The 23,064-nt window shown below is 40.6% G+C and overlaps 1 long non-coding RNA gene across 7 annotated transcripts; it reads left to right on the forward strand.

Annotated features, from left to right (window-relative positions):
* The first annotated feature begins 251 nt into the window (after positions 1-251).
* LOC119524322 lies at positions 252-22,903 on the forward strand. Of its 7 annotated transcripts, none has more exons than XR_005214778.1 (8): positions 252-1,052; positions 13,415-13,532; positions 14,968-15,047; positions 19,007-19,143; positions 19,492-19,632; positions 19,921-20,100; positions 21,182-21,350; positions 22,438-22,903. It is a non-coding gene; the product is annotated as an uncharacterized LOC119524322 (long non-coding RNA). The 7 variants fall into 7 exon arrangements; XR_005214779.1 differs by lacking the exon at positions 252-1,052 and adding an exon at positions 1,059-2,343; XR_005214782.1 differs by lacking the exon at positions 252-1,052 and adding an exon at positions 14,335-14,501 and having other exon boundaries at positions 6,995-13,532.
* The last annotated feature ends 161 nt before the right edge of the window (positions 22,904-23,064 follow it).

Consider the following 23,064-nt stretch of genomic DNA (forward strand, 5'->3'; position numbering starts at 1 on the left):
AAAACACATTGGCGTGGTGACTACCAGACTAGAAAGGAAGCCTATTTCCAGTCTTGGGTTCTTTCTGGTATTAGCACTGTTATGTTGAAATCTCCTCTTCTCTTGTAGCTAGGTGAATTTTGAGCGGACTAAACCACAAAGATGTCCGCCTTTCAATCTTTTAAGGCCACTCCTCTTCTGCTTCCCCCGCCCCCAGCCCCACCTCAATTCATAAAGCGCCGCAATTCGCTGCAGCGGCCATATTTCTTTCTGTCCCGGGGCTGGGTGGTTGCTACCCATGGGTTTCTCTGCCTTTGTTTCTGGAATATGTGGCAGCACCCCCACCCCCACCCCTCAGGGCGTATTTCTTTTAAAAAAATCATGAAAATTCCATAAAATGTTTTAACAATGCTGAACTTTCTTCTAGTATTTTCTTCACACTTCCCTTCCCCTCCCTCACAATTTTTCAGGCATTTGAAATGCTTTTATGGAATTTTACATTTTTAAGGACGTATTCAGATAGGTTTTTTTTGACGCCTCTGTTTGTGTGGTTAATCCTCTGCCCCCCTTTTCTATATTTTGCCCGTCGGGGCTGCGGATATCTGGTTATATTGTTTTTTCCCTTCGCCCATCGGGGCCATGGATACCTGCCTTAAAATTCTTCTTTTCTTCTCCCATCGGGGCTGTGGATACCTGCTTTTTATTATTTTTTTCCCTTAGTCCATCGGGGCCGCGGATACCTGTTATTCTCCCACACCCCCAAAATTCTCTGGCCCATCGGGGCAATGGATACCTGCTTTTTTTTTTTCTTCCCCCCCCCCTTTTTTTTTTCCTTTTTGTGGTCCATCGGGGCTGTGGATATCAGGGTTTATTATTTTTTTTTTTTCTTGCCCATCAGGGCCTCGGATACCTGCTTTAATTTTTTTTTTTCTGGTCCATCGGGGCCGCGGATACCTGCTTTGAATTTTTCTTCATCACCCATCGGGGCTATGGATGGAAAAGTGTTAGGTTTTGTGGTTTGTTGCACTATTTGGAATATCTACAGATTTTTGCTGCTGATCATTTGGCGTTGTGTGAGTGAATCTACGGTATTAGCTGGGGATAGACTTTGCACTTAGCTAAAGGGGTGATCAGGCTGGGGAGGAAAAATGGCGGCCATTGTGGATTTCCCGCATGGCTGGGGGTGAGGACTAGTTGTTTGTGCAAAGTATAAACCAGGGAGGCAAGACGGATAGGGGACAGGTGGTGGAAGGTGGGTTCCATGAGCTAAAGGTCTTGAATGCGTCGATTTAGGGCTTGCTAAAATCTTTGCAAGAATTGTGGTTTCGGAAGGCAGACAACCAGGATACTCCTATGAAAGTAAAAAGGGCTAGTTGAAACTGAGAGGGAGAGAATTTATGTGTATGGTTTAAAATGGCGATTTTGACTTTGTGGCATTGCTCAGGATGGCTGCCCCTGCTTTCTTAGATTGTCCAAAATGGCGGATCCAGTTCTGTCGTGGTGTTCCAAGTGGCGGGAAGGCCACACCGCGGTGGATGAGTCTTTGTTGTAATTTCTAGCATGGCGGTACATGGATCCGGCATTTTGCAAAAGATGGCGGCTTAAGCTCTTGCCGCAATATAAAACATGGCGGGCTTCTCTTTGTCTTTTGTTGTGCGCACTTCTGGCAAATTTTGCCGCAGGGGCAATATGGCAGACCATATCACGTGGTCGTCATGGCTGACCGTCACGTGGACGGTATTGCGATTTTTGCTGGTACAGTCTTGGCGGGCTTTGCACAAGTTAGGCGTGCCGCATTGTTAAAGATGGCGGGCGGGCGTGGTGGCCATTTGGTTAAAGCGGGAGAAAAGGTGAGCTGGTCAATGCTGGATTGCAGCATGACCCAACCAATCAGAAAGGAGTGGAATTGTCCACGGCCAGTTAAAATGAAAGGTGCACTTCGATGATGACACATTGGTCAGCTATTCAGCGAGGATTGGTTGAGTAGGCTGTTGTCTTATTCAGCCAATCAGGAGGAAGAAGTGAAGGAGCCATTTTGTAAGTCTCTCCCAGTGGGTGGTTTTCCGAGGTCTTTTCAAGGACGTTTGTCATTTCCGCCATCCTCTCCTGTGCCATATTTGGATGTGGATGCTGAACCTGACCCTTAGGCAAGGCCTAAGGCTATCCTATTTCCCCTTGGTCTCTACTCTTCTTTCCACTGGCATTGTGGCCGTGGACCGTACTCAAGGCCTGCCTGGGGTGGATATGGCGGTGAGTCGTGTCAAGGACCAGAATGGATTCCAGATGATCCTTGGCCAACAGGTGGCAGAAGAGGAATCCCTGCCTTCCTCAAGAGGAACACCTACCCCGTGGCTAACGGCTGGGGTCGGATTTTGATTTATATTTATCTGTTGGATGTCAGTCATAATCTGATTGTGTGGTCTGCTGGTGTTTGAATTTAAGTCTTAAGCAACTATTATGGAAATACGTTTAGGGGCTTTTTTTATTTGCAGAATTCATTTCAGTTACGGTTATATAATTTTCACTTTTGGGTTATTTAAAATTCCTTGAAGTTTTTAGTTTCTTTATTTTAAATAACTTTTTTCCAGTGTTAAGTATTCAAAGCCAAACTATCTGGAATTTTAAAAAGCCGATGTTTTTTGCCTTTAGAATTGGCTTAATGAACTACTTCCCTTTAGATTTTTGAAGAGTTTTTATAGCATGGAAAAAGTTAATTAAGAATTTAAGGTCTGCTCCAGTCCAGGCCTTGCTCTGTCCCTGTCCTTGATACTGCACTAATTGACCAATGACCTATCAGACAGAAAATTTGAATTGCTATGATCTTGTTTTCTCTATTCATACTCTTATATATGGAGTATTAATGCCCACAGTTTTATTTTTCTATTGTTCCCTGTTTCCTCCAGGTACCTCCAGCTTCCCTCAGCCTAATCCCAGCCCTTGTCCTGCCCCTCCCAACACTGCCCCTGCCCCTGCCCCAGCCCCAGCCCACCCCACACGCAGAGCCTGTCTTCTCCCTAGGGCCATATCCCCTGCCTGTTATCCAATTTGCATTGCTTCAGTGCTCAAAATCCCTTGTCCATTGCTTACCCATTATTGGGATACCCTGTCTACCTCTTTAGCCTTGCCGATTCCCGGTGCTTATTACCTGAGTCCTCATTCTCAGTTAATGCACACAATCCTATTTGTCCATGGTCCCATGATAGAACAAGAATCCAGGCATCCTATGTGTTAATGTTAAGGAATGTTAGTTAATTGAGAATATTTAGTAGTTAATTGTCCCTAATTCCTGTTACTCATCCTCAAAATACTCTGTTCTTCTGGAAGAAGAAATCATTCCTCTATCATTGATGCAATTCACAATCCCAATTTTCTACTCTTTTAACATTGTTACTGAGTAGTACTCAGTGGCCTTTTCTCATGCACAAAAAGTATTGATCACCTAAAATTCCTTGGGTTAATGAAATTTTCATTGTCCATAATCCTGCCCATTTATGTTCAGCAGGGGGCACAGATAACCCAAGGCACCATCTGTGGGATAGTTAATGTGCTTGGTCCCAATTGCCATAATGTTGGCCACTAAATAAAGGCAGCCTGTCCTATTTGACTTGCTTCTGGGGAGTCTTGTTCCTTGGACAGTTAAAGAACAAAATAGTAAGTCTTCATTGGCTTACCCATCAATCAATCCTGTCCCCTCCCTCTTTGCATTGCCTTTGGGCAGTGCTGACTACCTGAGACCACATTTCTTGAATTAATGGGTAAAATCCCATTTGTCCATAGTCCTGTTCGTTACACTAGGGCCTTTGCAACCTCTGCAGTACAACAGAGGTGCTAATCCTCAAAGTCCCTTTCCTTTTTATTGCTCCCAGGTAGTGCAGATCGCCTATCTTGCATTAATATGTAAAATCCTAATTGCCCATAGTTCTACGCATTAGTCTGGGGTGCTCCCTACCTCTGTGCCATTGCTGCTGGGGAGTTAAGCCTACCCAAAGTCCCTTCTCTTCAACTGTCAATGTGCATAGTTACATATCTCCATGGGCCTGTGCAATAAAAATTGACTGCCACCCCATTCCTCTATCTGTGAGATGTTGCTAAGGTGTGCAGATAATTCGAGAATCCAGCTCTTAGACAATTAATTTGGAAAGTAGGAGTTGTACAGAGTCCTGTCCAATTGAAAGTGCTACTGTATGCATTTGCATACTGTTGACTGATTACCCTCAGTCACCTTCTTTTGCATTGTTGTCGTCCATAATTGCATTTGTCCATGATTCTGTGCATTAGTCCCACCCACTCCCTTTGTATTTACCGTGGGATGCTTACTACTCAAGCTCTCTGTGCTAAGATACTCTTAAGTGTACATTCTTAATCAACTAGACCTGATTCTTTTACATCAGGATCCTCCCACCATCTTTACATTAAGAGGTTACTGATTACCTAAGGTCCCTTCTCCTGAGACTGTTATCTGCAAAATTAAATTTGGCCATGTCTCCTTCTGTTAGTCTGGGATCTGTTCCCTTTGCATTCCCGTGGGGGTACTGACCACCTAAACCTTTTCTCTTGGGGTTGTTAATATACATAATTGCAACTGTGGTGCTTTCCATTAAGCTAAGGTACCATACTTTCACACCCTGTTAGCATAACAGCAGACTGTTGACCATCAAGGCCCCTTGGTGTGCATAATTGCATTTTTTCCCTCTTCCTGTGCACTAGATAAACACCTTGATTACTTTCCTTGTATTAAACAGTGGATGACCTCTATTCAAGACATTTGCACTTGGATAGTTATGTGAACCATGGTAATTTATTCCTGTACTCTGATTTATAGCAAGGAGTGTTAATGTCCGGAATTACAATGTTCGTTATCCCTCCCATTAAACTAATATCTCCACTGTCTGTAAGTCCTACTTTTGGGACTCTAAATGTGTGTATTTTCAATTGCCTCTGATTGACTGCATTTCCAGTTGTCCTTGATCCTTCCCAATAAGCTAGTATCCCGAGTTACTATTATAGCAGGAGGTTTTGACTACCTAAACTGTCTTTTGGACTAATATGCAAAATTGTACTAGGACTCCACCACTCACAATTGTTTTTCATAACAGCAAGGGGTGCTGACTACCTGTTGATGCCCTTTCCTATACTATTTAAATGTGCCTAATCGCAGTTGTCCATGCTCCTTTATGTTTGAGTTGATACCATTTCCTTTCTTCATTTGCATTACTAAAGGGGCTACTGACTAGACATTATTCATTCTCTTGGAATGTTAATGCTTACGTTTGCTCCGGTATTTGTACATCAAGTAAGAAACCCACCCATGCTATTTGCATTCCTGCAGGAAGTGCCTACTACACAAGGACCTTGCTACAGTACAGTAATGTGCACAATCTTAGTTGTCTGCAATCTCTGCCCTTTAGATCAAGAGTCCTGAACCCAAGCAAAGCTGGGGGTGCTGACCATTTTACAACCTTTCACTTGGGATTGTGAAAATGTGTAATTATAGTTGTCCCTGGTCCTTCAAGTGAGACTTGGGTCCCTGACTTAGACCCTCTTTGCATTCTTGCATGGGGTACTCACCACTTAAGGCCCCTTTGTCAGACTGTTACTGTGCATAATTACAGTTCACATCACACTCCCCTTGTATTATTACTGTAAGGATGTTGGCCCTTAAGGTCCTTCACTTAACCTGTTGTGCAGGATTACATCTGTCCATGTTCCTGTGCACTAGATAAGGACTTCTCCTCTCTGCCACTCCCTCTGCCCTTCAGCTGGCAGTGCCCACTGCTTTTAAGATCCATATATCTTTGGACAACCAAGAGACATGGCCACAACCATATTCCTTGGACATTAATGTACATAATTTTACCTGGTTCATACTATTGTACTGAGGTCCTATTCCCTCACACCCTTTCTGCATTACAGCAGGGAGGCTGACCCCTAAGGCCCCTTTTATAGTGCATTAATTGCAATTATCCATGTTCCTGCACTAAATAATAAAACCTTTCCACTCCTCCACCGCCTTTACCTTACAGCTGGGAGTGCCCACTGCTTTAAACATCCCTATATTTGGACAGTCAAGAGACATGATTTTAACTGGCCACAACCATGTGCCTTGGACATTAATGTAAATAATTTCTTTCGGTCCATCCTATTCATCTCATGTCCTACAGCAGGGAGGTTAATCCCTAAGGTCACATTTCTTGGCCTGTTAGTGTGCATGGTTGTATTTGTCCCAGCTCCTGTGCACTAACAAGGAAATGTCTGTCAACACACTCCCACCCCTCCTCCCCACGCACACCATCTTTCTTTGCCTTCCAACAGGAAATGTCCCTACATAAATATTTTTTTTTTATTAAATTCAGTTTTATTGAAATGCATTCACACACCATACAATCATCCATGATATACAGTCCACTGTCCACAGTATGATAACATAGTTATGCGTTCATCACCACAATCTATCTCTGAACATTTTCCTTACATCAGAAAGAACCAGAACAAGAATAAAAAATAAAAGTGAAAAAAGAATACCCAAATCATCCCCCCCATCCCACCCCATTTGTCCATTAGTTTTTATCCCCATTTTTATCCCCATTTTTCTACTCATCCATACACTAGATAAAGGGGGTGTGATCCACAAGGTCTTCACGATCACACTGTCACCCCTTGTAATCTACATTATTATATAATTGTCTTCAGGAGTCCAGACTGCTGGGTTGGAGTTTGGTAGTTCCAGGTATTTACTTCTAGCTATTCCAATACATTAAAGCCTAAGAGGTGTTATCTATATAGTGCATAAGAATGTCCACCAGAGTGACCTCTCGACTCCATTTGGAATCTCTCAGCCACTGAAACTATTTTGTCTCATTTTGCATCCCCCTTTTGGTCAAGAAGATACTCTCTGTCCCATGATGCTGGGTCCACATTCATCCCCGGGAGTCATACTCTGCGTTGCCAGGGAGATTTACACCCTGGGAGTCAGGTCCCACGTAGGGGGGAGGGCAGCGAGTCCACCTGTCGAGATGGCTCAGTTAGAAGAGAGAGAGGGCCACATCTGAGCAACACAGAGGTACTCAAGGGGAGACTCTTAGGCACCATTACATACAAGTTTAGACTCTCCTTTGCCTACATAAATATTTTGTATTTGGACAGTCAAGGTGCACAATTTGAAGTGACAACCCCTATGTGTCTTGGACATTAATGTGCATAATTGCACAGAGTTAATTCTATCGGAATAAGGTCCTGCTCCCCCTCAGACCACTTTTGCAGTACAGCAAGGGTACTGGCCACCAAGGCCTTTTTTTGGCCTGCTGCTGTGCATAATAGCATTTGTCCATGTTCCTGTGCCCTAGATAAGGACTCCCTTGCTTCCCCACTTCCTTTGTCTTACAGTGGGGAGTGCCCACTGCTTTTAAGATCCTTACTTTTGGGCAATGAAGAGACATGTTTTTAATTGACCACCACCTATGTCTCCTGGACACTAGTGTACATAGTTTCACCTGGTTTGTCCTACTCTCTCATACCCCTTTGCATTACAGCAGGGTTGCTGACCCCTAAGGCTCCTTTACTTGGACTGTAGTGCACATGATTGTATTTGTCTGGATTCTTGTGCACTAGATAAAGAATCTCCCCACCCCCCACCATCTTTCTTTGCCTTCGAGCAGGGATTAGCCACACATAAAGAGTTGCATTTAGACAATCAATGCTCCCAATTGTAATTGACCACAACTATGAATCTTGGACATTTATATACACATGGTTCATTCCATTTGAGTAAGACCGTACCTCTCAGACCTCTTGCAGTATAGCGGAGATGCTAGCCACTGAGACTTATATCTTTTCTTGGCCTTTTATTGTGCATTAATTGCATTTGCCCATGTTTCCTGTACCCTCTTTGCCTTACAGTTGGGAGCACCCACTGCTTTAAAGATCCTTATATTTGGACCATCAAGAGACATGATTTTATCTGGCCATGACCATGTCCTTTGGGTGCAAATGTATGTAATTTCACTTTGTTCATCGTGTTTGACTCAGATTCTGCTCCATCAGATTTTGCATTACAGCATGATGGCTGACCCCAAGACCACTTTTCTTGGCTTGTTGTGCATGATTGTATTTGTTAGGGTTCCTGTGCACTGGTCAAGGAACACCTCCCACCCCGCACACATTTTCCTTTGCCTTCCAGCAGGGAATGCCTATAAACAAAGACATTGCATTTGGACTGTCAAGGTACACAGTTGTAATTGACCACAACTGTATATCTTGGACATTAATATGCATAATTGCACAAGGTTAATTCCCTTTGGATAAGGCCTTACCCCCTCAGACTACTTTTGCAGTACAACAGAAATGTTGGCCTCTAAGGTCTCTTTTCTTGGTCTTTCATTGTGCATAATTGCATTTGTCCATGTTCCTGTGCAGTAAATAAAGACTTCCATGCACCCCCTCACTCTCTCTGTCTTATAGCTGGTAGTGCCCACCACTTTTTAAATCCTTATATATGGACAGTCAAGGGATGCAATTTAAATTCACCACAGCATTGTCCCTTGGACTTTAAGGTGCATAATTTCACATGGTTCATCCTATCAGATCAAGGTCCAGCTCCCTCAGACCCCTTTGTATTACAGCAGGGTTGCTGACCCAGAGGCCCCTTTACTTGGGACTGTAGTGCACATGACTTTTTCTTCTGGATTCCTATACACTAGACAAGGAAAGCCGCCCCTCCAACCCATCTGTCTTTGCCTTTTAGCAAGGAATGCTGCCCCTACCTAAAGATACTGGATTTGGACAGTCAAGGTGCACAATTGTAATAGACCATGGTAATATGTCTTGGACCTTAATGTCCATAATTGCACATGGTTAATTCCAGTTGAATAAGATCTTACCCCTTCAGACCACTTTTGAAGTAGTACGGCAGGGATGCTGGCCACTAAGGCCTGTTTTCTCGGCCTGTTATCATGCGTAATTAACCTGTCCATGTTTCTGTGTGCTGGATGAGGACCTCCCCACTACCCCACTCCCTGTTTTATAGCTGGGAGTACCCACTACTTTTGAAGTCTTTATATATGGACGGTTAAGGGATATGATTTTAATTGACCACAACCACATCCCTTGGACTTGATTGTACATAATTTTACCTGTTTCATCCTATTAGACTGAGATGCTACTCCCTCAGTCCCCTTTTGTATTACAGCAGGGTTGCTGACCCTTAAGGCCCCTTTATTGGGACTGTAGTGCACATGATTGTATTTGTCTGGGCCCTTATGCTCTAGACAAGGAAAGCCCCAACCCTTCCTCATTTTCTTTTGACTTCAAGCAGTGAATGCCTTACCCAAGATACTACATTTGGGCAGTTCAGATGCACAATTGTAATTGACCATAACAATACATCTTGGACATTAACATGCATACGTGCACGTGGTTAATTCCAGTTGAATAGGTTCCTAACCCCTCATGCTACTTTTACAGTAGTACAGCAGGGATGCTGGCCACTAAGGCCCCTTTTCTTGGTCTCTTATTGTGCATAATTGCATTGTCCATGTTCCTGTGCACTAGATAAAGACCACCCCATTGCCCCATTCCCTTTGACTTATAGCTGGGAGTGCTCACTACTTTTAAAATCCTTAGGGACATGGTTTTATGACCACCACCATATACCTTGGACTTTACATAATTTCACGTGGTTCATCCTATTAGACTGAGGTCCTACTCCCTTAGCCCCTTTTATGTTACAGCAGAGTTGCTGACCCCTAAGGCCCCTTTACTTGGGACTGTAGTGCACATGATTGTATTTGTCTGGGATCTTATATTCTAGACAGGGAAAGCCCCAACCCTTTTCCATCTTCCTTTGTCTTTAAACAAGGAATATCCCAACCTAAAGATGTTAGATTTGGACAGTCAAGGAGCACAGTTGTAATTTACCACAACAATATATCTTGGACATTAATGTGCATAATTGCACATTGAATAAGATCTAACCTTGGTACAGCAGGGTTACTGGCCTCTAAGGCCTCTTTTCGTGGTCATTTGTTGTCCATAATTGCATTTGTCATATTACTGTGCACTAGAGACTTCCCTGCCACCCCCCCCCCCCCAACTCCCCTTGTCTTACAGCTTGGAGTTCCCACTACCTTTAAGATCTTTACATTTGGGCAGTCAAGGGATGGTTTTAATTGACCCAGGTCATCCTACTAGATTGAGGTCCAATTCTCTCATACCCATTTGTATTACAGCAGGATTGCTGAGCCCTAAGGCACCTTTACTTGGACTGTAGTGCACATTATTGCATTTGACCGGGTTCCTGTGTACTAGACAAGAAAGTACCCTCCTCACCCTTATCTTCCTCCACCTTCCAGCAGGAAATGTCTCCTACATAATACCTTTACATTTGGACAGTCAAGGTGCACCACTGTAATAGACCACACCTATGCCCCTTGAACATTAATGTACATAATTTCACCTGGTTCACTCAATTTGAAAAAGATCCTTTTCTCTCAAACACCTTTTGGAGTATAGCAGGGATGCTGGACTGTGAGACCTCTTGGCCTGCTATTGTGTATAATTGCATTTGCCCATGTTCCTAGGTGCTAGATAAGGACCTCTCCACTGCCCCACCCCCCACTTGAGAGTGCCCACTACTTTTAAGATCTTTATGTTTGGACAGTCGAAAGACAGGGTTTTAATTAAGCACAATTATGTCTTTGGGCACTAATGAGCACAATTGCATGTGGTTCATCCTGTTTGAGTAAGGTGCTATCACCTGTTTTCCAGTATGTGATGTCCACTGTTTAAGACCCTTACATTTGGCCAGTTAATGCACATAATTGTAGTTGTTCACAACTCATCATCTCTTGGATCTTTGTCCCTCCTTGCGTTACTGCAGGGAGTACTCTTTCTTTTCCCCCCCAAGGCCCATTATAGTAGACTGTTAAAATGCCTAATTGCCAATTATTGTGATCTTCATCATTACGCTAAACAGATATCCGTTCACACTCCCTTTGCAATTCAGAAGGTTGTCCTGATTAACCAAGGCCCTCTTTTGGACTGGTAATGTGTGTAATTGCATTTATTCTTGGGTTATGCACTGTTCTGTCCACCTACCTCATGAGCATTTCCAGAAGATGGTAGTGCCTACTACTCAAGACCCTTTCACTTGGAATGTTAATGTGCATAAACACAGTTTTTCTAAAAGCATGTTTTATACTAAAATCCATCAGCCTCTTTGCTTTATAGCAAGTGGATGCTGTTCACCTCATGCCCCTTCCTTTGGACTGTAACATGCATAATTGGAATTGTCCATCTCTTTGTTGGACTAGAATTCCGTTCCCTTATACCTTCTTTACATTAGGGGTGTGTTAATCCATGTATGAGCCCTTTTCTTGGAACTATTAATGTGTATTATTTGTCTGTGGACCTATGCAGTAGAAAAGGACCGTGTCCTCCAAGTACCTTTGGATTGCTGTTGAGGAGTGCTAATTATTCATGGCCTCAGCTCGTGGACAATTAATATGCACTAATGACAGTTGTCAAGAATACCAGTCCTTACAGAAGATCCTTATGCCTTCTGTGTATATCAGGGACACTGACTTCCTAAGGTCCTTTTTCTTTAACTGTTAATGTGAATATTTGCCATTATCCAGGCCTCTTTCTGTTAGGCTAGGATACCATCCTCTCACACCCCCTTTGCATTGCTGCAGGGTGGCTGCTGACACGTCAAGACCTATTCTGGGACTGTTAATGGGCACACTGGCAATTGCCAGTTTCTTCCCTGCCCTTGTTAGGCAAGCACTCCCAATCCCACCCAATTTCCCACAGCATAATGAAGTACAAACATTTTAGTTGGCTATGCTATTGTCCATCAAATAGGGACTCCCACTCTTTGTATTATTCATGTGCATAAAATGCCAATTATTCAGTCTCACCCTTTATCAAGGCCTTCTCTCTCCCCACCTCTTTGTACCCTTTTTATGAACTGTTAATGCTAACCATTTCAGATGTCCATGTATCTAGCTATTTAAGGTTATGCTGTCCCATGCCCCTCCCTTCCCCCATCCCCTGCCCTTTTGCATTGCTGCTGGGGCATGTTAACTGGACAAGGTCCTCTCTCGTGGACTTAAAAGGTTAACAGTTCCAAAGGTCATTGGTTTACCCACTTTGTATTGCCGTAATACTTCAGTTGCACTTGCCCTGGTCCAGCCCATTAAACATGGATCTCTCTACTTCCTTCTTTGCATTGCTTCAGGGCAGTATAACTACCCAAAACCCCTTCTGTGTTAATGAACACAATACCATTTGTCTCATATTTCAACCCATCAGTCCAAGAACACCCTACCACTTTGGTGTTGTGCTGTGTTTGTGCAGTGGTGACTACCAAAAGCAGGCCTGGATTAGGTGGCTAGACCTTCCTCTTTTTCCTGCATTGTTAATAGTCCCAACTCCAATGATTAATTGTTATATCACTGGGGGCAGGAGCCATCGCTTCCCACCTCTATTATTGCTTTCCTGTGCAAAATACTCAAGGCAAGTCAGGCCCAGGGAGCTGGATTGCCACTTATTTATTTGGGGGTTTTCCGTATACAGTATGAATTGAAAATAGTCTCCACAGGAAGGTAAATTCGCCCTTCCTCCATTCTTCTCCCAGAGCAGATTGCCTTGCTAAGAATCTGTCCTCTCTGTGTATTTCAGTTGTGCAATGCCAGTTGCTAGGATAGAACCAGAAAAATTGGTTTTAAGTATTTGTTTTTTAAAAAAGATATTTGGATTGCCAGTTGGAATTTGATTACCTGGACACTGATTTTTTGAAGTTGAGGAGCCCTTTTATACCATGCACCTGATGACCAGTGTCTCTCATTTTATGGAGGGTGGTGGGTTTGTGGATAGACCACTGTGACTTCTACCATTTTAATATTTAATCAAAGAAGTTCTAGAGTGGAACTCTTTAAGAATAGTCCCTTCATTTGGGTTCTGTCACCATTTTAAAGCCAATTCTTGTTTGGGCATTACCACCACTCACTTTCAAAAAAACTGTCTAAACTTGCTAGCCCAAACAGAGCCCCAACCCTTATTTCAAGAGGGTTGCTATAAAAAGATTAAATGAGAGAATGTATGCTGAGATGATTTTGTAAACTCTAGAACACCTGATTTGATTGATGGATTGCATAATATGCACCGTTTAATTCTGCCAATAATTTGAAATAGACTAAAGTACCACACCAAAGTGAGGACCTGTCTTAGAAATGATGGGACCTGTTTCCCTGTTTTATAGTATGAGGAAAATAAGCCAAGATCTAATCATTCTTCTGTACATCAACAGTGAGAACTGCCTGGTAAACATGAATAATATCCCAGCCTCTAGTGTATAGGGTGTTTTGTGGCAGAGGAGTGTTTAATATGGGACTGCTGAAGCAAATAACTAGTCATTACAGCAGCAGTTCTTTGTAATCAGAAACAAGGATACTATTCCTCTGAGAAAGATGTCAAAACATCGGCCCAGCTCAGAGTGCACTTTTCACTACTTGCTCCTTGGACAGCTGTAAGAAGAGTCTCTGGCCCTTTAGAATACTGTAAGTACTACTTCATAGAAAATAATCTTTTCGCTGATCTATTTTCTTTCTCTTTGTTGCCAACCATAGACAAGTCAGGGGACCAGTAAGTGTGTTTCCCTGTTCTCGCCTCATTTACAATTTTATATGTGTGTATATGTATGTTAAGCAATAGAAGAATTATACAATTAATACTGTATATCCAGCCCTATGCTAGGAAATACTGATGTGAGGGGTTGGAATGATGCAGTCTTTTATAATTTCATTCTTAAGTTGGTTTTCTTACTGAGGATCCAACTTCAGCATACTTGAAAGAACTGTAGGAGATATGATCAATGCTGTTTTGTGTGAATTTTAAGAGTTTTAAAAAGGGAGTGCACTGGGATTTGAGGTTGATAGGATAAAATTCAAGAAGGGAGGTAGTTTTACCCTTTCTTTGGGCCAGTCTATGATTAACATTGCAGTCATCTGAGTAGTCCAGTTGATTGTAATGTTACCTGTTTTTACCTCCTTTGGAGGCATGGCTACATAACAAGGCTGGCAAATTGAAGATTGTTAAATCTCATTGAAAGGTTGAGCTTTATTGGGAGTATAAACCTAATACTTGGACCTTTTGCCCAATTGCATTATATTTCTGCCCAAGAACAGATGACCATGGCTAATCCAGAGTGGAGTAGAGATACCTTTTTACTCTGGAATATTTATGGAGCCATTTTGGCAAGAAAGCATCGGACTAGTACAGTAACTTTTACAAGAAAACTTTGATCTTGCTTACTTGATGCTGTACTTTGTGTACTTTTGGCCCTTTAATGTCTTTCAACAGGTACCTTGATGAGCTTAAAGCAGCTTAGCCTCCTGTTAAAATAAAAGCAACTTAGCCTCCTTGATGTAAAACAGACATAAAAGTCCAGCTGAAAAAATGTTCCTTAATCTAAAACCTGAAACTTTTTACGTACATACATGTACCTTAGCAGGAACAACAAGAACTATGTAAGTAAGCTGGCTTTCATATTCATATGTCCATATGTCACCCCCCTTCCCCCTCATGGCCTAAAGACTTCATTCGTATGACAGATTGAGCGTAACTTATAATGGTCCTGAACCTTCCTGGACCCATGGCTTTGTGCCATTGTTTCTCAAACTCGAGTCGTGTGTCAGGATGAAACACCTTTTAAAGGAACACAATTTCCTGGGGTCCTGAAGAATATGCAATTTGAAGAACACTAACTTAAAGTTATTTGAAATGTAAACGTGTTTTCCAGTTCAAGTTATCTTTGTCAAAAACTATCATTTTTTGTAGAACTTGGGGATCCATGAGAATATATCCACAAACCTCCAGGGTTATCACCCCAATTTGAGAAACACTGGTCTATGCCTTTGAAGTCTTATTGCTAGTAATCAAATTACCATTAGTATCAACATACAACTGTAACTATTACTGGAATTTATTTTAAAGGGATGAACTCAGAGCCGGTCTGTATTCCCACTCGAGGAAAGTTGGATTGATTGTAGGTGGATAGAAGCCTGAAGCCAGAGGTGAATCTTAGTTTCATTTCAATTCATTGCTTGAAATAATCTCTGCCCTCAAAAATCTCTAGCAGTTGTTTGATTCTTGAAGAATTAAGAGTTGATCCATGGTAACTCCTAAAACATTTCTCATAAGCGAATGTGTCCTGGGAAGATTTTTTACCAGCTTAAAGAGGACGACACTGGTAATTCTGAATTGAGTTTATGCCTCTTCTGTTATCCAAACCCTATAAGCTTGAATGGCAAATGACGATATGTATTGTTCAGCAGAGCCAATGCCTTCCCCTTCCCCATGCTTGAGGTTAGACGGGAAGAAAACTTAATTTTCACATTACTGTATTTTGGGCTGCAGTACCATTAAACACTGGTATCCTTCAAAATCCGAGTCTAAAGTATTTGTTTGAGACTTAGCTGGCCTGCTGACTTTGACAAGTTAAACTTGAATGGCCATGCATATTTTTTGCATTGCATTGCTGCCCTTGAGTTGGATGTGCTTTTTGTTGAAGATTTTGACAACTCGATTGTCTTCCTTGACCTCTCCAAATCAGAGCAGTGAGACATGGAATGTTAGGCTCTTTGTGCATCCTGTACAAATGAGTTTGATAAAGAGCTCTTCCTTTTACTATTTTAATGCTATATTGTAAATGGAAGAGCCTTTGATTTGTTCATATTAGGATGAGAAATTGAAGCATAATTTAAATTTGCCAGTACTGTATTTCCTAGATTTCTGGCAAACTTAAACTAAAGTATTATTTTGTTTAATCAATTACAATGCTGTTCTTCTAGTTTCCCTGGAAATATTAGGGGGTGTGCATTATCTCTAATACCCTCTCATTGCACAGTTTATGTGGTAAAATGCTTATATAATATAAAAATAGAGATGTGGTTGGAAGAGCAGTGTACTTTATAGGATCCCATTATAAAGTGTGAAAGTTAGTTTAGCCATAGCTTTGAAAACTGTTGACCTACTTTATTTTACATTTTTCCAACCCTATAGGTCTTCCTTGACTAGCTGTTAACCCAGAGCCTTTTCATAACAAGTTAACTATATCTTTCCAGGAAATAACTTACTGAACAAAAATGAAATTCTAATGTCTTTTAAAAATGTCTTTTTGATATTGTGGATAATAGGCTATTTGGGCCTCTTCTACAGTGCTGTAGTTCAATGTAAAAACTGACCACAATTAAATTACTATAAACAGAAAAGAAGGGAAGCAAGTCTTTAGGCCTAATGGGCAAACAGTGAGAGTACCTGTTTGCAAAATTCTATAGCAAATTTCTGGAACATAGAATTACCAGTTCTCAGGTTCTCTTTTGCTTGCTTTTTAAAAACATTTGTGTTTTATAAGCCTTATACATCTGGCTGGGAGTTTTTTTTAAGTAAGTTTTTAATTTTAGAACAGTTTTAGATTTACAGAATGATTCTGAAGATAGTACACAGAGTTCACCACACCCAGTTTCTCATTAACATCTTAACATTAGTATGGTGCATTTGCCGCAATGAACCAATATTTACTAACTGCATACTTGGTTCATATTGGCTGTGACAGTTTTTCAGACTTCCCTTGTTTTCGATGATTTGGACAGTTTTCTGAATTAATGGTCAGGTATTTCATAGAATGTCCCTTTATAGAGATTTTTTGATGTTGTTCTCATGTTTAGACTGGATTATGGGTTTTTATAAAGACCACAAAGGTAAAGTTCCATTGTTTTCTCATCTTATCAAAGGTACGTACTGTCAGTATGACTTGTCACTGTTGATGTTAACCTTGATAACCTGGCTGAGGTTGTGCTTGTTAGTTTCTATAAGCTAACACTGCAAAATTACTCTTTTTTTCCTTTTCATGCTGTACTCTTGGAAAGGAAGTCCCTATGTACAGCCAGTACTTATGGAGTTCCCTCTTTGAGGGAAGCATGTGTATATAAGCTACTTGGAATTGTGCCAAGAGAGATGTCCATTCTCCCCATTTTATGTATTTATTCACTCATTCAGTTATATTAGTATGGACTCATGGATATTTTATATACTGGGTTATAAACCAATACTATATTTCATTGCTCAAAATGTTGCAGCTTAAGCCATTGGGAGATTCTTTCTGTTGGCTCTTTCAGCCCTTTGACATATTTCCATTACTGTGGGATTGTTCATTTATTTTTTTTTGAGCACTTTTTTACTTTCTGGCACTAGAAGATGTTTGTGTATTTCTTGTCCCAGTCCTAGAACAGTCATTTCTCCAAAGAGCCCTGGTTCCTTTTATTGAAGAATGATATTAGAATTCAAGATCTGGGTGCTAGGAGTGCTCATTGCTACTGAGATATTATTGCTTTGAGGCCCTCTCAGCTGACAGCAAGGAGATACATGTGTGTACTAATTGGTATGCATATATATACACACATATCTATAAATATTTATATATATAATTGTCTGTATCTGTATTAAGCTAAATAGGTTCATACTAATGTCTCCAACTCTGATATATTACCACATGAATCATTCTAGCCTCCACCCCTTGCTTTTTTATTATCGCCCACTATCAACAGTGAGAAACATGGCCTGATTTGTAGATTTTTATGCTAAAATTAAGGTAGCTGAGTGTTTAGGGAGAGTTTAGCTGTAGTGTGATTAAAACTTTCTGAAACAAGAAATGATCCTTCCACCCTAAACATTTCTGCTAGTTTTGAAACTCTTTATAGGCTTGGGAAACTAACTTGATTTTAAGCACCAGAATATACCTTGCCCTCTACATCCTATTCCTTGTTTTCAGATTAAATTACTTGGACACACCCAGGGAAAATGTTTCTTGGGTAGACATTTCACTTTTTTAAAAGGAGATGACTGTCCTGACAATGGGGTGGAGAAGGGAGGAGAGGAAGGGCATGGTCATAGGTGGGGTTTGGAAGATCCTTTAGTGGCCTCCATCTAGTCTTCGTAAGTGTTTATTTAAGACCTAAGGAGTAGCTTCCTTCCTTGGTAATATCTAACCCAGATGCAATTTTATTTAATGTTTTTATTTTATTTTATTCAAGCTAATTGGTGTGCTGATTTTAAAAATGTTGTGATTAACATGCTAGCCACATGGATTTGCATTTAGATTAGTAATTTAAAGTAACATGAAATTTTATTGAGCATAATTTTATTTTATTGAGCAGTGTATAAGTGAAATTTTACTGAGCTGTGTATAAATGAATTTGAATCTGGACCCATTAATTTAAAATTTCTTTGAGTAACTTTGTTTGCACATGGAGTATCCATTTCCCCTCATTAATGAAGTTTCAGGAAGGAGTAAGAGTAAATATATACACATATGAATGAATTGCCATGTTTAACTGGGAACCTATATTTTGGGTGTAGTGTCTAATCTTAGGTTACAATAGGCTTTGCTAGAGATCTTATCTAGAGAATAGAGTTGAAAGAGTGATTTTTACCTACTGCTCTTAGAACTTGTTTGATATTGAGATAAAAGTCCTTACAATATGGTAATCCCTCATTGGGAGACTAGAAGCCTATGTTCAGTTAAGGTCCCCAGGTTTGCTTGTGCCAGATAAGTTGCTTTCCAGTTGCAAACCTGGCTTACATCTGCTTCAGTGAGCTCTTATCCTATAGCAAAAGCGAAATAGTCAAGGCCATTGCAGCCAACAGTAGCAACTGCACTGCTGCCTTATAGCTAGAAGTATTTTCAACAACAGGGTGACCTTTAGGCCTCAAATTTAGTCAGCCCCTAAGGTGGTATTGGCTTGTCTCATTTTCAGACAGTTCTTAATTCATTTGCCTAATCATTCTAAGATACTGCCAGTGCTTACCATTATAGGACCTTGGAGAAACCAGACAGACTAGAAAGCTGAAACAGGAAATGCCTATGTCTAATTCTTCAGGTTGATGCTTTCTAGTTTTTTTCGTTGAGGTTTTCTCAATGATTTTGATCCACTGGTGCTTTGTCCTACTGAGAGCTGTTCTTTCCTTCCTTAAGGATGATCTGAGCATGTGAGACCTGAGGACTGCATGCAGTTCTAAGAGGCTCCAAATTCAGCATATCTTTCCTTTCAAGAGTCTGGATGAACTCCAACTAGTCTAGGAGGATGGTTTGCAGACCACCTGGAGAAAAAGGTAGTTTGAAGAGCTCATCTTTGTAGAACCCTGTCTGTTTTACAGGCTTTGACTTCCTGTAGTTCTCCTTTTTAATGCAGGATGACGCTGGGATGAAAAGATGATTCTCATGATGCTAGACTTTTAGACAGAATATAGAACTCTATACAGCTGTAAATCCCCACTCCTCATTCCACATGAAGGAAAGGGGAGACATAGTTAATTCAACCACTCGTTTCTCATTAGGGTAGACTTTTCCACTACATTCAGATAAAATGTTTTTCTTTTGTCTCTTCTCCAGGTCTTCCTCTGAAGAAGAGGCTTGTTGCTTTACAGTGTTATTGACCTGTTCCCTTTGACGATCCCTAGGTGGAGATGGGTGTGAGGATCCTCCAGGGGAAAAGCTCACTACTACTGGGCAGCAACTCTAGGTCAGAAGGTTCTACCAAAATACTTTCTGGGCTCAAAGAGGAAGATGAAGTTACAAGACACAACCAGCACACATTAGAAGTAGGTAAACTCTCTCCAAAGCTGTAATAAGTAATCTTAATTTTGATCTTGTTTTCCAGGATAAATTACAATTAGCTTTCCATTGATGTTACTTTTCTTAGTATCCTTTGTCTGTTTTGGTTAAAACAGCTTCCTAACTAACCTGGGAAGCTACTTGGTGTGAGAGGGGTAAAAGTGATGATGTGAAGAGGGTAGCAGGCTGCATGAAGGTGGTGTTTAGGGTGGGATTATTTTGTATGGTAGAGGCCTACAGCTAAATACCTTTTTTTTTTTTTTTTTTTTTTTAAGAGAAGTTGGGCTGCATCTGCCACATGAACAACATTGATCATGGGCAAATCATCGTTTTGTTCCACCTGGTTCTGAAAGTCTGCCTTGAGGACCTGCAGGAGAATTTTGTAGTTATTTACTTTCTTCAAGATACCTTGGGATGTCCATGGGATAAAACCCACATCGAGCTGTTTTGAGAAGGTAATTAAGAGTTACATCTTTTTATGCTGTGCTTGTTGATTGATGGAAGTCTCACAACTACCAATGGGAAGCTGACCAAAAATGGCACAAAGCTATCTTTCATCATGCAGGGTCTTAAGAGCTACAACACTGTATACACTAGGTCAGTGATGGGACAAGTTGGTAAGAGGGAGGATTGGGAGATGGAGGTGACTATTCAATGCAGTAACTCCTGATTGTACAGGCATTGCCCAGTGTTGTCTCGAGTAGGTACCTTACAAATATAAAATGCTTTTCCAGGAATCCGTGAAATGTAATTGCAGCTAGTTGACTAGGAAGACTTGTAGATTTTGAAATAAAGTTTCTAATAGTGAAACTTATTATAAATCCCATGAGTTAGAAAGCTAAGTTGAGAGTTAGCTAGGAATATCTACCTTATTGTACTTAAGAGTTTTTAAGTGAGTTGTCCCAGAGCCAGTACTTCACATGAATTATGTTACTGTGAGAATGTCTGCTTCCCAGAGTGGCTCTTCTTTATCTTAGAATGCTATTAAGAGTTTTGGAAATGCTGCTGTATGACAATATTTAGGTAGTCCTGCTCTTAGACAGACAAAAGCCAAAGGGTTCTGTCCCAGAGTCAGGAGACTTAAATATATAAAGGTAACTTGAGGTAGTCCTATTCTTAGCCCATACTCTTTCCTCATATAGGGGTGTTTTTGTTTTTGTTTTTGTTTTTGTGGTCTCAGTTACTAATTATTTAAAAGGATCCTTCCTAGCTGTTTGGTATTTTCAACAGTATTCCAGTCTTAACAAATAACCTTAAAGGAATAAAGCTATGATAGGTGTTGGTGTTTCCAGTGATTTATCAAGTGCTATTGGATAAGTCATTTAGCCTGTTTATTCCCTAGCTTCCTATTCTGTTGAACTAGGAAGTTGTGTTACTTCTATTTCTAAGTACCTAAAAGCTTTGACTTTATAGGTTTCTGATCTCTGTGGAGACAGTTTCCATATCTCATTAATTTGAATCTTGCTGAACTTTAGCACAGGACTCAATTATTACTTCCTTATGGAATTTACATCGTTTCTCTCCTGTTTTTTGTAGCTCTTGATAGTTCCCTCAGTATCTGCTAAATCATCATTACCAAAAGCAGTGCATATAGAGCTGGGGCTTTCAGCAGGATCAAGAGCTTTGAAAACACCAAAGGAAGTCAGCCTTCCTACCTGAAGATCAGCATGCCTGGCACTCCAGCATTTTAGAATAGCAGAATGAAGTAAGTTGTTGGTGTTGCAGTCCTGCAAGGATCACTTTAGGAGTAATATCTGTTTGGCTGTTAGGATTTGGTGTGGGATGGGTAGTGATAGTCTAATGCGAAACAGCAAAATGTGAGATGGGAGGATGACCAGTCTACCATCTTAACAGCTGGGTTCACTGAATCAACTATTACAGTCTCATTGCCAGTAGTATCACAGTATTTTGGGGCCTCTACATGTCTGTTATATACCTTCACTGCCTAGGTCCTTTGCTATTCTTAGAGGACTAAACATGTAGGAGCCAAAAATAGTGTATGCTTTCTACTGAAAGTGTGGCCCTTTCTCACTCAGTTATGAGAAAATCTGTATGCAGTTAAGATTTAGTATTAAAAGAAACCGAGACTCTGAAGCAGCCATCATAATGAAGGGTGTGAAAAGTTGGTTTCTTAAAGTTATGGGGAAAATGAAAAATATAAATGAGGGAGAAGGTGAACCTATAAAATGAAGGGATTGACTAGGTGCTATCCAAGGGCACTTTGTTAAAATATTCACTCATTTGTGACATCTTGTTTGGCTTTTAAGGAAATCCTAGAGAAAAAGTTGTAGCAGAATGTTAAAGAGTCAGGCATTCTGTGTTTATAACCTCTCTGCCACTCATTAGCTGTATGACCTCTGGCAAATTAGAGCCTTTAATTAGACTCCCTAATATCTGTGAAAGTTAAATCATATATGTACAGTTGAGTGGCATATGGTAGTCACACGTTATCTAAGAAGTTTAATAAATTCATTTGACACTACAAGTTACTACTAACACCATCCGGTGGCAGGCAAAGTTAGCATGTTTCAATTATATAATAAATTCCTATGGTAAAAGTCTATAAGTATACAAGCATCTTTGTTGTTTGTTGTTAAGATTATTGGTAATAATTAAGTAGTATTGGTACTAGTAATAGCTTATTGTAATTATTAATGGTACTTTTTGGTTTCTTTGTTTTCTTCTCTTTCTGATGCTTCTCATGTCTTTTATGCCCCTCACTATGTCTTATCTCTTCTACTTCATGCCCTCTCCCTCTGTATACCTGCCCGATTATTCCTTTCACTCATAAGTATGTATTCCTTTTCTTGTCTATTTCTTCCTTGAGTGCCTTTCTTTTTTCTTCTGAATCTAAAATGCATTTTATCCATTTCCATGATTCTTTTGCTAGTTTGTTCTCTGTGTGCCTTTGTGTCATTTTCTTTTTGTTTCTAAGAGTTGTCTGTGCCTTGTCTTAGATGTATATCTCTAATTTTTCATTTTGTTGCTGCTTCTCTGCTCTCCCAGAATTGGCTTGTCTTTGACTGCTCCTTTTGTGTCTCCTCTCTTGAGTCTCATGCTGTGTGCTTTTTGCTCTTTTCTTCTTCTGCCTACCTCTTTTTGTGTCTGTGAATTCTGATTGTCACCTCCTTCCTTTCTTGTTGCTTTGTCTTCTCACCTTTTTCTGATTCTGGTCTTGCTTCTGCTATTTCTAGTCCTCATCTCTCATTTCTCTTTTCTACATTTCCTCTCTGCTTCCCACTGGGCAATTTTCTCCCCTTTTTTCCTCTGTGTGCCTCTTTTCACATTGTCTTTTTTGCTCTTCTTTCCATTTCAGCATTAAACTCTGCTTTTCTTGTGTTTCTTTTCTGCTTTTTCTTTTTCTACTCACCTTTGAGTATTTCAGTCTTTTTCATGAGTCTGTTTTCCCTCTCTTTGAT

The sequence above is a fragment of the Choloepus didactylus genome, chromosome Y (assembly GCF_015220235.1).
Source record: "Choloepus didactylus isolate mChoDid1 chromosome Y, mChoDid1.pri, whole genome shotgun sequence".
Classification (NCBI taxonomy): Eukaryota; Metazoa; Chordata; class Mammalia; order Pilosa; family Megalonychidae; genus Choloepus; species Choloepus didactylus.